This window comes from Phyllobates terribilis, unplaced genomic scaffold (assembly GCF_046119375.1).
Source record: "Phyllobates terribilis strain yellow unplaced genomic scaffold, ASM4611937v1 Scaffold_734__1_contigs__length_741531, whole genome shotgun sequence".
Classification (NCBI taxonomy): Eukaryota; Metazoa; Chordata; class Amphibia; order Anura; family Dendrobatidae; genus Phyllobates; species Phyllobates terribilis.
Window position 1 is genome coordinate 405,014 of NW_027363494.1, and position 15,723 is coordinate 420,736.

The window sequence follows — 15,723 nt, forward strand, 5'->3', positions numbered from 1 at the left end:
TTCTTCTCCTCATTGGATTTTTCATGTTAAAAGTTGCAGAAGCCAGATGACAAGCTCATTTTGGTTCAACTTCAGCAACTGTGCATTGCATTGCCATGTAATGTAATGTAATGCAATGCTATCTATCTAGCTCTCCCTCTATACTTCCTTTTGGATAAACAGACATATTAGGCAAGCATTTTGGAGCTTTCACCTAAATAACTACAGGTGGTGAGATAAGCTGCACAATATAATTGACCTTTCATTATATTGTTGCACACACACCATCTATTTAGCAAATGCCCTTGTTATCAACAGCAGCCTTTTAAACTCACCTGAGCTAACAGGTATGTGAGCTGGTTACTCTGCTGCGCTTAAAATTTCTTTTTTGGTTTGCTACAATGCCTTTTCTGAAACGTTGTCTCCCTCTGCTGGAACACTGACTTCTTTCATTTAATGCCTGCAGACTATAAAAGAGAAACCAACCCAAAAAGTTTGGTTGATTAGTCTGTGGCATTCTTTTAAACTGTTGCTTATGGCGGTCTCTGTGAGCTTCTCAGTGACATTCAGCCATCCAGGTATCCCGCCTGCAGTAGACGGAATGTGGCAATGGAACGCTGGCTGCGCGTGTCATAATAGGCTCTGAGCCTTTATATACCTGCGCACAGCAGCAGCCACCTTCAGTCTGCTGCTGGACAGCCAGCAGCAGCAGCAGCAGGAGAGGTAATTAATCAGCAACCCTCCTGCTAAGGGTAGACAGCTGCTCGTTCCACCCCCCCCCCGCCTTAATTGGTTCTCCTCCCTTCCAACGGTGTTGAGGCGGGTGGGAACAGCCGGGGGTTGAGGGTACTGTGCTAAAAGAGGTGGAGTTATGCAGATCTAAAACGCGTGGATTGCAGCAGCAGCAAGCCGAAAAGTGCAGGCATGTGAGGGATCTAGAGGTTGACAGCATGTCTTCTTAACGGGAGTCCAGGTGGCCATCTCCACAAATGGACTTTTCAGAATCCTTGGGTGGCACCGTAGTCGGAAACCAATTCTGGTTATCGCTTCTCGGCCTTTTGGCTAAGATCAAGTGTAGTATCTGTTCTTATCAGTTTAATATCTGATACGTCCCCTATCTGGGGACCATATATTAAATGGATTTTTAGAACAGGGAGATGGAAAAAGAGCTTGCTCTGTCCACTCCACGCATTGACCTGGTATTGCAGTATCTCCAGGACCGGTGCACCCCTTCTTTAATGCAGTTTCTAAAATCAGAAAGAATTGAATTCAATGCTTTTTGTTCATTTTGCTTGTTTGTCGGATTTTGGGATGGACTCTTTGGCTTTGCTTTTCTTCTCCTCATTGGATTTTTCATGTTAAAAGTTGCAGAAGCCAGATGACAAGCTCATTTTGGTTCAACTTCAGCAACTGTGCATTGCATTGCCATGTAATGTAATGTAATGCAATGCTATCTATCTAGCTCTCCCTCTATACTTCCTTTTGGATAAACAGACATATTAGGCAAGCATTTTGGAGCTTTCACCTAAATAACTACAGGTGGTGAGATAAGCTGCACAATATAATTGACCTTTCAGTATATTGTTGCACACACACCATCTATTTAGCAAATGCCCTTGTTATCAACAGCAGCCTTTTAAACTCACCTGAGCTAACAGGTATGTGAGCTGGTTACTCTGCTGCGCTTAAAATTTCTTTTTTGGTTTGCTACAATGCCTTTTCTGAAACGTTGTCTCCCTCTGCTGGAACACTGACTTCTTTCATTTAATGCCTGCAGACTATAAAAGAGAAACCAACCCAAAAAGTTTGGTTGATTAGTCTGTGGCATTCTTTTAAACTGTTGCTTATGGCGGTCTCTGTGAGCTTCTCAGTGACATTCAGCCATCCAGGTATCCCGCCTGCAGTAGACGGAATGTGGCAATGGAACGCTGGCTGCGCGTGTCATAATAGGCTCTGAGCCTTTATATACCTGCGCACAGCAGCAGCCACCTTCAGTCTGCTGCTGGACAGCCAGCAGCAGCAGCAGCAGGAGAGGTAATTAATCAGCAACCCTCCTGCTAAGGGTAGACAGCTGCTCGTTCCACCCCCCCCCCCCCCCCCGCCTTAATTGGTTCTCCTCCCTTCCAACGGTGTTGAGGCGGGTGGGAACAGCCGGGGGTTGAGGGTACTGTGCTAAAAGAGGTGGAGTTATGCAGATCTAAAACGCGTGGATTGCAGCAGCAGCAAGCCGAAAAGTGCAGGCATGTGAGGGATCTAGAGGTTGACAGCATGTCTTCTTAACGGGAGTCCAGGTGGCCATCTCCACAAATGGACTTTTCAGAATCCTTGGGTGGCACCGTAGTCGGAAACCAATTCTGGTTATCGCTTCTCGGCCTTTTGGCTAAGATCAAGTGTAGTATCTGTTCTTATCAGTTTAATATCTGATACGTCCCCTATCTGGGGACCATATATTAAATGGATTTTTAGAACAGGGAGATGGAAAAAGAGCTTGCTCTGTCCACTCCACGCATTGACCTGGTATTGCAGTATCTCCAGGACCGGTGCACCCCTTCTTTAATGCAGTTTCTAAAATCAGAAAGAATTGAATTCAATGCTTTTTGTTCATTTTGCTTGTTTGTCGGATTTTGGGATGGACTCTTTGGCTTTGCTTTTCTTCTCCTCATTGGATTTTTCATGTTAAAAGTTGCAGAAGCCAGATGACAAGCTCATTTTGGTTCAACTTCAGCAACTGTGCATTGCATTGCCATGTAATGTAATGTAATGCAATGCTATCTATCTAGCTCTCCCTCTATACTTCCTTTTGGATAAACAGACATATTAGGCAAGCATTTTGGAGCTTTCACCTAAATAACTACAGGTGGTGAGATAAGCTGCACAATATAATTGACCTTTCAGTATATTGTTGCACACACACCATCTATTTAGCAAATGCCCTTGTTATCAACAGCAGCCTTTTAAACTCACCTGAGCTAACAGGTATGTGAGCTGGTTACTCTGCTGCGCTTAAAATTTCTTTTTTGGTTTGCTACAATGCCTTTTCTGAAACGTTGTCTCCCTCTGCTGGAACACTGACTTCTTTCATTTAATGCCTGCAGACTATAAAAGAGAAACCAACCCAAAAAGTTTGGTTGATTAGTCTGTGGCATTCTTTTAAACTGTTGCTTATGGCGGTCTCTGTGAGCTTCTCAGTGACATTCAGCCATCCAGGTATCCCGCCTGCAGTAGACGGAATGTGGCAATGGAACGCTGGCTGCGCGTGTCATAATAGGCTCTGAGCCTTTATATACCTGCGCACAGCAGCAGCCACCTTCAGTCTGCTGCTGGACAGCCAGCAGCAGCAGCAGCAGGAGAGGTAATTAATCAGCAACCCTCCTGCTAAGGGTAGACAGCTGCTCGTTCCACCCCCCCCCCCCGCCTTAATTGGTTCTCCTCCCTTCCAACGGTGTTGAGGCGGGTGGGAACAGCCGGGGGTTGAGGGTACTGTGCTAAAAGAGGTGGAGTTATGCAGATCTAAAACGCGTGGATTGCAGCAGCAGCAAGCCGAAAAGTGCAGGCATGTGAGGGATCTAGAGGTTGACAGCATGTCTTCTTAACGGGAGTCCAGGTGGCCATCTCCACAAATGGACTTTTCAGAATCCTTGGGTGGCACCGTAGTCGGAAACCAATTCTGGTTATCGCTTCTCGGCCTTTTGGCTAAGATCAAGTGTAGTATCTGTTCTTATCAGTTTAATATCTGATACGTCCCCTATCTGGGGACCATATATTAAATGGATTTTTAGAACAGGGAGATGGAAAAAGAGCTTGCTCTGTCCACTCCACGCATTGACCTGGTATTGCAGTATCTCCAGGACCGGTGCACCCCTTCTTTAATGCAGTTTCTAAAATCAGAAAGAATTGAATTCAATGCTTTTTGTTCATTTTGCTTGTTTGTCGGATTTTGGGATGGACTCTTTGGCTTTGCTTTTCTTCTCCTCATTGGATTTTTCATGTTAAAAGTTGCAGAAGCCAGATGACAAGCTCATTTTGGTTCAACTTCAGCAACTGTGCATTGCATTGCCATGTAATGTAATGTAATGCAATGCTATCTATCTAGCTCTCCCTCTATACTTCCTTTTGGATAAACAGACATATTAGGCAAGCATTTTGGAGCTTTCACCTAAATAACTACAGGTGGTGAGATAAGCTGCACAATATAATTGACCTTTCAGTATATTGTTGCACACACACCATCTATTTAGCAAATGCCCTTGTTATCAACAGCAGCCTTTTAAACTCACCTGAGCTAACAGGTATGTGAGCTGGTTACTCTGCTGCGCTTAAAATTTCTTTTTTGGTTTGCTACAATGCCTTTTCTGAAACGTTGTCTCCCTCTGCTGGAACACTGACTTCTTTCATTTAATGCCTGCAGACTATAAAAGAGAAACCAACCCAAAAAGTTTGGTTGATTAGTCTGTGGCATTCTTTTAAACTGTTGCTTATGGCGGTCTCTGTGAGCTTCTCAGTGACATTCAGCCATCCAGGTATCCCGCCTGCAGTAGACGGAATGTGGCAATGGAACGCTGGCTGCGCGTGTCATAATAGGCTCTGAGCCTTTATATACCTGCGCACAGCAGCAGCCACCTTCAGTCTGCTGCTGGACAGCCAGCAGCAGCAGCAGCAGGAGAGGTAATTAATCAGCAACCCTCCTGCTAAGGGTAGACAGCTGCTCGTTCCACCCCCCCCCCCGCCTTAATTGGTTCTCCTCCCTTCCAACGGTGTTGAGGCGGGTGGGAACAGCCGGGGGTTGAGGGTACTGTGCTAAAAGAGGTGGAGTTATACAGATCTAAAACGCGTGGATTGCAGCAGCAGCAAGCCGAAAAGTGCAGGCATGTGAGGGATCTAGAGGTTGACAGCATGTCTTCTTAACGGGAGTCCAGGTGGCCATCTCCACAAATGGACTTTTCAGAATCCTTGGGTGGCACCGTAGTCGGAAACCAATTCTGGTTATCGCTTCTCGGCCTTTTGGCTAAGATCAAGTGTAGTATCTGTTCTTATCAGTTTAATATCTGATACGTCCCCTATCTGGGGACCATATATTAAATGGATTTTTAGAACAGGGAGATGGAAAAAGAGCTTGCTCTGTCCACTCCACGCATTGACCTGGTATTGCAGTATCTCCAGGACCGGTGCACCCCTTCTTTAATGCAGTTTCTAAAATCAGAAAGAATTGAATTCAATGCTTTTTGTTCATTTTGCTTGTTTGTCGGATTTTGGGATGGACTCTTTGGCTTTGCTTTTCTTCTCCTCATTGGATTTTTCATGTTAAAAGTTGCAGAAGCCAGATGACAAGCTCATTTTGGTTCAACTTCAGCAACTGTGCATTGCATTGCCATGTAATGTAATTTAATGCAATGCTATCTATCTAGCTCTCCCTCTATACTTCCTTTTGGATAAACAGACATATTAGGCAAGCATTTTGGAGCTTTCACCTAAATAACTACAGGTGGTGAGATAAGCTGCACAATATAATTGACCTTTCAGTATATTGTTGCACACACACCATCTATTTAGCAAATGCCCTTGTTATCAACAGCAGCCTTTTAAACTCACCTGAGCTAACAGGTATGTGAGCTGGTTACTCTGCTGCGCTTAAAATTTCTTTTTTGGTTTGCTACAATGCCTTTTCTGAAACGTTGTCTCCCTCTGCTGGAACACTGACTTCTTTCATTTAATGCCTGCAGACTATAAAAGAGAAACCAACCCAAAAAGTTTGGTTGATTAGTCTGTGGCATTCTTTTAAACTGTTGCTTATGGCGGTCTCTGTGAGATTCTCAGTGACATTCAGCCATCCAGGTATCCCGCCTGCAGTAGACGGAATGTGGCAATGGAACGCTGGCTGCGCGTGTCATAATAGGCTCTGAGCCTTTATATACCTGCGCACAGCAGCAGCCACCTTCAGTCTGCTGCTGGACAGCCAGCAGCAGCAGCAGGAGAGGTAATTAATCAGCAACCCTCCTGCTAAGGGTAGACAGCTGCTCGTTCCACCCCCCCCCCCCGCCTTAATTGGTTCTCCTCCCTTCCAACGGTGTTGAGGCGGGTGGGAACAGCCGGGGGTTAAGGGTACTGTGCTAAAAGAGGTGGAGTTATGCAGATCTAAAACGCGTGGATTGCAGCAGCAGCAAGCCGAAAAGTGCAGGCATGTGAGGGATCTAGAGGTTGACAGCATGTCTTCTTAACGGGAGTCCAGGTGGCCATCTCCACAAATGGACTTTTCAGAATCCTTGGGTGGCACCGTAGTCGGAAACCAATTCTGGTTATCGCTTCTCGGCCTTTTGGCTAAGATCAAGTGTAGTATCTGTTCTTATCAGTTTAATATCTGATACGTCCCCTATCTGGGGACCATATATTAAATGGATTTTTAGAACAGGGAGATGGAAAAAGAGCTTGCTCTGTCCACTCCACGCATTGACCTGGTATTGCAGTATCTCCAGGACCGGTGCACCCCTTCTTTAATGCAGTTTCTAAAATCAGAAAGAATTGAATTCAATGCTTTTTGTTCATTTTGCTTGTTTGTCGGATTTTGGGATGGACTCTTTGGCTTTGCTTTTCTTCTCCTCATTGGATTTTTCATGTTAAAAGTTGCAGAAGCCAGATGACAAGCTCATTTTGGTTCAACTTCAGCAACTGTGCATTGCATTGCCATGTAATGTAATGTAATGCAATGCTATCTATCTAGCTCTCCCTCTATACTTCCTTTTGGATAAACAGACATATTAGGCAAGCATTTTGGAGCTTTCACCTAAATAACTACAGGTGGTGAGATAAGCTGCACAATATAATTGACCTTTCAGTATATTGTTGCACACACACCATCTATTTAGCAAATGCCCTTGTTATCAACAGCAGCCTTTTAAACTCACCTGAGCTAACAGGTATGTGAGCTGGTTATTCTGCTGCGCTTAAAATTTCTTTTTTGGTTTGCTACAATGCCTTTTCTGAAACGTTGTCTCCCTCTGCTGGAACACTGACTTCTTTCATTTAATGCCTGCAGACTATAAAAGAGAAACCAACCCAAAAAGTTTGGTTGATTAGTCTGTGGCATTCTTTTAAACTGTTGCTTATGGCGGTCTCTGTGAGCTTCTCAGTGACATTCAGCCATCCAGGTATCCCGCCTGCAGTAGACGGAATGTGGCAATGGAACGCTGGCTGCGCGTGTCATAATAGGCTCTGAGCCTTTATATACCTGCGCACAGCAGCAGCCACCTTCAGTCTGCTGCTGGACAGCCAGCAGCAGCAGCAGCAGGAGAGGTAATTAATCAGCAACCCTCCTGCTAAGGGTAGACAGCTGCTCGTTCCACCCCCCCCCCGCCTTAATTGGTTCTCCTCCCTTCCAACGGTGTTGAGGCAGGTGGGAACAGCCGGGGGTTGAGGGTACTGTGCTAAAAGAGGTGGAGTTATGCAGATCTAAAACGCGTGTATTGCAGCAGCAGCAAGCCGAAAAGTGCAGGCATGTGAGGGATCTAGAGGTTGACAGCATGTCTTCTTAACGGGAGTCCAGGTGGCCATCTCCACAAATGGACTTTTCAGAATCCTTGGGTGGCACCGTAGTCGGAAACCAATTCTGGTTATCGCTTCTCGGCCTTTTGGCTAAGATCAAGTGTAGTATCTGTTCTTATCAGTTTAATATCTGATACGTCCCCTATCTGGGGACCATATATTAAATGGATTTTTAGAACAGGGAGATGGAAAAAGAGCTTGCTCTGTCCACTCCACGCATTGACCTGGTATTGCAGTATCTCCAGGACCGGTGCACCCCTTCTTTAATGCAGTTTCTAAAATCAGAAAGAATTGAATTCAATGCTTTTTGTTCATTTTGCTTGTTTGTCGGATTTTGGGATGGACTCTTTGGCTTTGCTTTTCTTCTCCTCATTGGATTTTTCATGTTAAAAGTTGCAGAAGCCAGATGACAAGCTCATTTTGGTTCAACTTCAGCAACTGTGCATTGCATTGCCATGTAATGTAATGTAATGCAATGCTATCTATCTAGCTCTCCCTCTATACTTCCTTTTGGATAAACAGACATATTAGGCAAGCATTTTGGAGCTTTCACCTAAATAACTACAGGTGGTGAGATAAGCTGCACAATATAATTGACCTTTCAGTATATTGTTGCACACACACCATCTATTTAGCAAATGCCCTTGTTATCAACAGCAGCCTTTTAAACTCACCTGAGCTAACAGGTATGTGAGCTGGTTACTCTGCTGCGCTTAAAATTTCTTTTTTGGTTTGCTACAATGCCTTTTCTGAAACGTTGTCTCCCTCTGCTGGAACACTGACTTCTTTCATTTAATGCCTGCAGACTATAAAAGAGAAACCAACCCAAAAAGTTTGGTTGATTAGTCTGTGGCATTCTTTTAAACTGTTGCTTATGGCGGTCTCTGTGAGCTTCTCAGTGACATTCAGCCATCCAGGTATCCCGCCTGCAGTAGACGGAATGTGGCAATGGAACGCTGGCTGCGCGTGTCATAATAGGCTCTGAGCCTTTATATACCTGCGCACAGCAGCAGCCACCTTCAGTCTGCTGCTGGACAGCCAGCAGCAGCAGCAGCAGGAGAGGTAATTAATCAGCAACCCTCCTGCTAAGGGTAGACAGCTGCTCGTTCCACCCCCCCCCCCCCGCCTTAATTGGTTCTCCTCCCTTCCAACGGTGTTGAGGTGGGTGGGAACAGCCGGGGGTTGAGGGTACTGTGCTAAAAGAGGTGGAGTTATGCAGATCTAAAACGCGTGGATTGCAGCAGCAGCAAGCCGAAAAGTGCAGGCATGTGAGGGATCTAGAGGTTGACAGCATGTCTTCTTAACGGGAGTCCAGGTGGCCATCTCCACAAATGGACTTTTCAGAATCCTTGGGTGGCACCGTAGTCGGAAACCAATTCTGGTTATCGCTTCTCGGCCTTTTGGCTAAGATCAAGTGTAGTATCTGTTCTAATCAGTTTAATATCTGATACGTCCCCTATCTGGGGACCATATATTAAATGGATTTTTAGAGCAGGGAGATGGAAAAAGAGCTTGCTCTGTCCACTCCACGCATTGACCTGGTATTGCAGTATCTCCAGGACCGGTGCACCCCTTCTTTAATGCAGTTTCTAAATCAGAAAGAATTGAATTCAATGCTTTTTGTTCATTTTGCTTGTTTGTCGGATTTTGGGATGGACTCTTTGGCTTTGCTTTTCTTCTCCTCATTGGATTTTTCATGTTAAAAGTTGCAGAAGCCAGATGACAAGCTCATTTTGGTTCAACTTCAGCAACTGTGCATTGCATTGCCATGTAATGTAATGCAATGCTATCTATCTAGCTCTCCCTCTATACTTCCTTTTGGATAAACAGACATATTAGGCAAGCATTTTGGAGCTTTCACCTAAATAACTACAGGTGGTGAGATAAGCTGCACAATATAATTGACCTTTCAGTATATTGTTGCACACACACCATCTATTTAGCAAATGCCCTTGTTATCAACAGCAGCCTTTTAAACTCACCTGAGCTAACAGGTATGTGAGCTGGTTACTCTGCTGCGCTTAAAATTTCTTTTTTGGTTTGCTACAATGCCTTTTCTGAAAAATTGTCTCCCTCTGCTGGAACACTGACTTCTTTCATTTAATGCCTGCAGACTATAAAAGAGAAACCAACCCAAAAAGTTTGGTTGATTAGTCTGTGGCATTCTTTTAAACTGTTGCTTATGGCGGTCTCTGTGAGCTTCTCAGTGACATTCAGCCATCCAGGTATCCCGCCTGCAGTAGACGGAATGTGGCAATGGAACGCTGGCTGCGCGTGTCATAATAGGCTCTGAGCCTTTATATACCTGCGCACAGCAGCAGCCACCTTCAGTCTGCTGCTGGACAGCCAGCAGCAGCAGCAGCAGGAGAGGTAATTAATCAGCAACCCTCCTGCTAAGGGTAGACAGCTGCTCGTTCCACCCCCCCCCGCCTTAATTGGTTCTCCTCCCTTCCAACGGTGTTGAGGCGGGTGGGAACAGCCGGGGGTTGAGGGTACTGTGCTAAAAGAGGTGGAGTTATGCAGATCTAAAACGCGTGGATTGCAGCAGCAGCAAGCCGAAAAGTGCAGGCATGTGAGGGATCTAGAGGTTGACAGCATGTCTTCTTAACGGGAGTCCAGGTGGCCATCTCCACAAATGGACTTTTCAGAATCCTTGGGTGGCACCGTAGTCGGAAACCAATTCTGGTTATCGCTTCTCGGCCTTTTGGCTAAGATCAAGTTTAGTATCTGTTCTTATCAGTTTAATATCTGATACGTCCCCTATCTGGGGACCATATATTAAATGGATTTTTAGAACAGGGAGATGGAAAAAGAGCTTGCTCTGTCCACTCCACGCATTGACCTGGTATTGCAGTATCTCCAGGACCGGTGCACCCCTTCTTTAATGCAGTTTCTAAATCAGAAAGAATTGAATTCAATGCTTTTTGTTCATTTTGCTTGTTTGTCGGATTTTGGGATGGACTCTTTGGCTTTGCTTTTCTTCTCCTCATTGGATTTTTCATGTTAAAAGTTGCAGAAGCCAGATGACAAGCTCATTTTGGTTCAACTTCAGCAACTGTGCATTGCATTGCCATGTAATGTAATGCAATGCTATCTATCTAGCTCTCCCTCTATACTTCCTTTTGGATAAACAGACATATTAGGCAAGCATTTTGGAGCTTTCACCTAAATAACTACAGGTGGTGAGATAAGCTGCACAATATAATTGACCTTTCAGTATATTGTTGCACACACACCATCTATTTAGCAAATGCCCTTGTTATCAACAGCAGCCTTTTAAACTCACCTGAGCTAACAGGTATGTGAGCTGGTTACTCTGCTGCGCTTAAAATTTCTTTTTTGGTTTGCTACAATGCCTTTTCTGAAACGTTGTCTCCCTCTGCTGGAACACTAACTTCTTTCATTTAATGCCTGCAGACTATAAAAGAGAAACCAACCCAAAAAGTTTGGTTGATTAGTCTGTGGCATTCTTTTAAACTGTTGCTTATGGCGGTCTCTGTGAGCTTCTCAGTGACATTCAGCCATCCAGGTATCCCGCCTGCAGTTACGGAATGTGGCAATGGAACGCTGGCTGCGCGTGTCATAATAGGCTCTGAGCCTTTATATACCTGCGCACAGCAGCAGCCACCTTCAGGCTGCTGCTGGACAGCCAGCAGCAGCAGCAGCAGGAGAGGTAATTAATCAGCAACCCTCCTGCTAAGGGTAGACAGCTGCTCGTTCCACCCCCACCCCGCCTTAATTGGTTCTCCTCCCTTCCAACGGTGTTGAGGCGGGTGGGAACAGCCGGGGGTTGAGGGTATTGTGCTAAAAGAGGTGGAGTTATGCAGATCTAAAACGCGTGGATTGCAGCAGCAGCAAGCCGAAAAGTGCAGGCATGTGAGGGATCTAGAGGTTGACAGCATGTCTTCTTAACGGGAGTCCAGGTGGCCATCTCCACAAATGGACTTTTCAGAATCCTTGGGTGGCACCGTAGTCGGAAACCAATTCTGGTTATCGCTTCTCGGCCTTTTGGCTAAGATCAAGTTTAGTATCTGTTCTTATCAGTTTAATATCTGATACGTCCCCTATCTGGGGACCATATATTAAATGGATTTTTAGAACAGGGAGATGGAAAAAGAGCTTGCTCTGTCCACTCCACGCATTGACCTGGTATTGCAGTATCTCCAAGACCGGTGCACCCCTTCTTTAATGCAGTTTCTAAAATCAGAAAGAATTGAATTCAATGCTTTTTGTTCATTTTGCTTGTTTGTCGGATTTTGGGATGGACTCTTTGGCTTTGCTTTTCTTCTCCTCATTGGATTTTTCATGTTAAAAGTTGCAGAAGCCAGATGACAAGCTCATTTTGGTTCAACTTCAGCAACTGTGCATTGCATTGCCATGTAATGTAATGTAATGCAATGCTATCTATCTAGCTCTCCCTCTATACTTCCTTTTGGATAAACAGACATATTAGGCAAGCATTTTGGAGCTTTCACCTAAATAACTACAGGTGGTGAGATAAGCTGCACAATATAATTGACCTTTCAGTATATTGTTGCACACACACCATCTATTTAGCAAATGCCCTTGTTATCAACAGCAGCCTTTTAAACTCACCTGAGCTAACAGGTATGTGAGCTGGTTACTCTGCTGCGCTTAAAATTTCTTTTTTGGTTTGCTACAATGCCTTTTCTGAAACGTTGTCTCCCTCTGCTGGAACACTGACTTCTTTCATTTAATGCCTGCAGACTATAAAAGAGAAACCAACCCAAAAAGTTTGGTTGATTAGTCTGTGGCATTCTTTTAAACTGTTGCTTATGGCGGTCTCTGTGAGCTTCTCAGTGACATTCAGCCATCCAGGTATCCCGCCTGCAGTAGACGGAATGTGGCAATGGAACGCTGGCTGCGCGTGTCATAATAGGCTCTGAGACTTTATATACCTGCGCACAGCAGCAGCCACCTTCAGTCTGCTGCTGGACAGCCAGCAGCAGCAGCAGCAGGAGAGGTAATTAATCAGCAACCCTCCTGCTAAGGGTAGACAGCTGCTCGTTCCACCCCCCCCCCCGCCTTAATTGGTTCTCCTCCCTTCCAACGGTGTTGAGGCGGGTGGGAACAGCCGGGGGTTGAGGGTACTGTGCTAAAAGAGGTGGAGTTATGCAGATCTAAAACGCGTGGATTGCAGCAGCAGCAAGCCGAAAAGTGCAGGCATGTGAGGGATCTAGAGGTTGACAGCATGTCTTCTTAACAGGAGTCCAGGTGGCCATCTCCACAAATGGACTTTTCAGAATCCTTGGGTGGCACCGTAGTCGGAAACCAATTCTGGTTATCGCTTCTCGGCCTTTTGGCTAAGATCAAGTGTAGTATCTGTTCTTATCAGTTTAATATCTGATACGTCCCCTATCTGGGGACCATATATTAAATGGATTTTTAGAACAGGGAGATGGAAAAAGAGCTTGCTCTGTCCACTCCACGCATTGACCTGGTATTGCAGTATCTCCAGGACCGGTGCACCCCTTCTTTAATGCAGTTTCTAAAATCAGAAAGAATTGAATTCAATGCTTTTTGTTCATTTTGCTTGTTTGTCGGATTTTGGGATGGACTCTTTGGCTTTGCTTTTCTTCTCCTCATTGGATTTTTCATGTTAAAAGTTGCAGAAGCCAGATGACAAGCTCATTTTGGTTCAACTTCAGCAACTGTGCATTGCATTGCCATGTAATGTAATGTAATGCAATGCTATCTATCTAGCTCTCCCTCTATACTTCCTTTTGGATAAACAGACATATTAGGCAAGCATTTTGGAGCTTTCACCTGAATAACTACAGGTGGTGAGATAAGCTGCACAATATAATTGACCTTTCAGTATATTGTTGCACACACACCATCTATTTAGCAAATGCCCATGTTATCAACAGCAGCCTTTTAAACTCACCTGAGCTAACAGGTATGTGAGCTGGTTACTCTGCTGCGCTTAAAATTTCTTTATGGTTTGCTACAATGCCTTTTCTGAAACGTTGTCTCCCTCTGCTGGAACACTGACTTCTTTCATTTAATGCCTGCAGACTATAAAAGAGAAACCAACCCAAAAAGTTTGGTTGATTAGTCTGTGGCATTCTTTTAAACTGTTGCTTATGGCGGTCTCTGTGAGCTTCTCAGTGACATTCAGCCATCCAGGTATCCCGCCTGCAGTAGACGGAATGTGGCAATGGAACGCTGGCTGCGCGTGTCATAATAGGCTCTGAGCCTTTATATACCTGCGCACAGCAGCAGCCACCTTCAGTCTGCTGCTGGACAGCCAGCAGCAGCAGCAGCAGGAGAGGTAATTAATCAGCAACCCTCCTGCTAAGGGTAGACAGCTGCTCGTTCCACCCCCCCCCCGCCTTAATTGGTTCTCCTCCCTTCCAACGGTGTTGAGGCGGGTGGGAACAGCCGGGGGTTGAGGGTACTGTGCTAAAAGAGGTGGAGTTATGCAGATCTAAAACGCGTGGATTGCAGCAGCAGCAAGCCGAAAAGTGCAGGCATGTGAGGGATCTAGAGGTTGACAGCATGTCTTCTTAACGGGAGTCCAGGTGGCCATCTCCACAAATGGACTTTTCAGAATCCTTGGGTGGCACCGTAGTCGGAAACCAATTCTGGTTATCGCTTCTCGGCCTTTTGGCTAAGATCAAGTGTAGTATCTGTTCTTATCAGTTTAATATCTGATACGTCCCCTATCTGGGGACCATATATTAAATGGATTTTTAGAACAGGGAGATGGAAAAAGAGCTTGCTCTGTCCACTCCACGCATTGACCTGGTATTGCAGTATCTCCAGGACCGGTGCACCCCTTCTTTAATGCAGTTTCTAAAATCAGAAAGAATTGAATTCAATGCTTTTTGTTCATTTTGCTTGTTTGTCGGATTTTGGGATGGACTCTTTGGCTTTGCTTTTCTTCTCCTCATTGGATTTTTCATGTTAAAAGTTGCAGAAGCCAGATGACAAGCTCATTTTGGTTCAACTTCAGCAACTGTGCATTGCATTGCCATGTAATGTAATGTAATGCAATGCTATCTATCTAGCTCTCCCTCTATACTTCCTTTTGGATAAACAGACATATTAGGCAAGCATTTTGGAGCTTTCACCTAAATAACTACAGGTGGTGAGATAAGCTGCACAATATAATTGACCTTTCAGTATATTGTTGCACACACACCATCTATTTAGCAAATGCCCTTGTTATCAACAGCAGCCTTTTAAACTCACCTGAGCTAACAGGTATGTGAGCTGGTTACTCTGCTGCGCTTAAAATTTCTTTTTTGGTTTGCTACAATGCCTTTTCTGAAACGTTGTCTCCCTCTGCTGGAACACTGACTTCTTTCATTTAATGCCTGCAGACTATAAAAGAGAAACCAACCCAAAAAGTTTGGTTGATTAGTCTGTGGCATTCTTTTAAACTGTTGCTTATGGCGGTCTCTGTGAGCTTCTCAGTGACATTCAGCCATCCAGGTATCCCGCCTGCAGTAGACGGAATGTGGCAATGGAACGCTGGCTGCGCGTGTCATAATAGGCTCTGAGCCTTTATATACCTGCGCACAGCAGCAGCCACCTTCAGTCTGCTGCTGGACAGCCAGCAGCAGCAGCAGCAGGAGAGGTAATTAATCAGCAACCCTCCTGCTAAGGGTAGACAGCTGCTCGTTCCACCCCCCCCCCCCCGCCTTAATTGGTTCTCCTCCCTTCCAACGGTGCTGAGGCGGGTGGGAACAGCCGGGGGTTGAGGGTACTGTGCTAAAAGAGGTGGAGTTATGCAGATCTAAAACGCGTGGATTGCAGCAGCAGCAAGCCGAAAAGTGCAGGCATGTGAGGGATCTAGAGGTTGACAGCATGTCTTCTTAACGGGAGTCCAGGTGGCCATCTCCACAAATGGACTTTTCAGAATCCTTGGGTGGCACCGTAGTCGGAAACCAATTCTGGTTATCGCTTCTCGGCCTTTTGGCTAAGATCAAGTGTAGTATCTGTTCTTATCAGTTTAATATCTGATACGTCCCCTATCTGGGGACCATATATTAAATGGATTTTTAGAACAGGGAGATGGAAAAAGAGCTTGCTCTGTCCACTCCACGCATTGACCTGGTATTGCAGTATCTCCAGGACCGGTGCACCCCTTCTTTAATGCAGTTTCTAAAATCAGAAAGAATTGAATTCAATGCTTTTTGTTCATTTTGCTTGTTTGTCGGATTTTGGGATGGACTCTTT

The 15,723-nt window shown here is 45.1% G+C and overlaps 12 non-coding genes across 12 annotated transcripts; all 12 read left to right on the forward strand.

The window, feature by feature from the left end:
* Positions 1 to 1,021: 1,021 nt before the first annotated feature.
* On the forward strand, positions 1,022 to 1,212 carry LOC141237624 (U2 spliceosomal RNA). The gene has a single exon (XR_012303155.1). It is a non-coding gene; the product is annotated as a U2 spliceosomal RNA (small nuclear RNA).
* A 1,127-nt stretch (positions 1,213 to 2,339) lies between these two features.
* On the forward strand, positions 2,340 to 2,530 carry LOC141237625 (U2 spliceosomal RNA). The gene has a single exon (XR_012303156.1). It is a non-coding gene; the product is annotated as a U2 spliceosomal RNA (small nuclear RNA).
* Positions 2,531 to 3,652: 1,122 nt separating this feature from the next.
* On the forward strand, positions 3,653 to 3,843 carry LOC141237626 (U2 spliceosomal RNA). Its single transcript, XR_012303157.1, has one exon. It is a non-coding gene; the product is annotated as a U2 spliceosomal RNA (small nuclear RNA).
* A 1,121-nt stretch (positions 3,844 to 4,964) lies between these two features.
* On the forward strand, positions 4,965 to 5,155 carry LOC141237627 (U2 spliceosomal RNA). The gene has a single exon (XR_012303158.1). It is a non-coding gene; the product is annotated as a U2 spliceosomal RNA (small nuclear RNA).
* A 1,119-nt stretch (positions 5,156 to 6,274) lies between these two features.
* LOC141237628 (U2 spliceosomal RNA) lies at positions 6,275 to 6,465 on the forward strand. Its single transcript, XR_012303159.1, has one exon. It is a non-coding gene; the product is annotated as a U2 spliceosomal RNA (small nuclear RNA).
* A 1,120-nt stretch (positions 6,466 to 7,585) lies between these two features.
* On the forward strand, positions 7,586 to 7,776 carry LOC141237629 (U2 spliceosomal RNA). Its single transcript, XR_012303160.1, has one exon. It is a non-coding gene; the product is annotated as a U2 spliceosomal RNA (small nuclear RNA).
* Positions 7,777 to 8,899: 1,123 nt separating this feature from the next.
* On the forward strand, positions 8,900 to 9,090 carry LOC141237947 (U2 spliceosomal RNA). The gene has a single exon (XR_012303467.1). It is a non-coding gene; the product is annotated as a U2 spliceosomal RNA (small nuclear RNA).
* A 1,113-nt stretch (positions 9,091 to 10,203) lies between these two features.
* On the forward strand, positions 10,204 to 10,394 carry LOC141237906 (U2 spliceosomal RNA). The gene has a single exon (XR_012303427.1). It is a non-coding gene; the product is annotated as a U2 spliceosomal RNA (small nuclear RNA).
* A 1,113-nt stretch (positions 10,395 to 11,507) lies between these two features.
* LOC141237949 (U2 spliceosomal RNA) lies at positions 11,508 to 11,698 on the forward strand. Its single transcript, XR_012303469.1, has one exon. It is a non-coding gene; the product is annotated as a U2 spliceosomal RNA (small nuclear RNA).
* A 1,121-nt stretch (positions 11,699 to 12,819) lies between these two features.
* Positions 12,820 to 13,010, forward strand: LOC141237630 (U2 spliceosomal RNA). The gene has a single exon (XR_012303161.1). It is a non-coding gene; the product is annotated as a U2 spliceosomal RNA (small nuclear RNA).
* A 1,119-nt stretch (positions 13,011 to 14,129) lies between these two features.
* Positions 14,130 to 14,320, forward strand: LOC141237631 (U2 spliceosomal RNA). The gene has a single exon (XR_012303162.1). It is a non-coding gene; the product is annotated as a U2 spliceosomal RNA (small nuclear RNA).
* A 1,123-nt stretch (positions 14,321 to 15,443) lies between these two features.
* Positions 15,444 to 15,634, forward strand: LOC141237633 (U2 spliceosomal RNA). The gene has a single exon (XR_012303164.1). It is a non-coding gene; the product is annotated as a U2 spliceosomal RNA (small nuclear RNA).
* Positions 15,635 to 15,723: the final 89 nt, after the last annotated feature.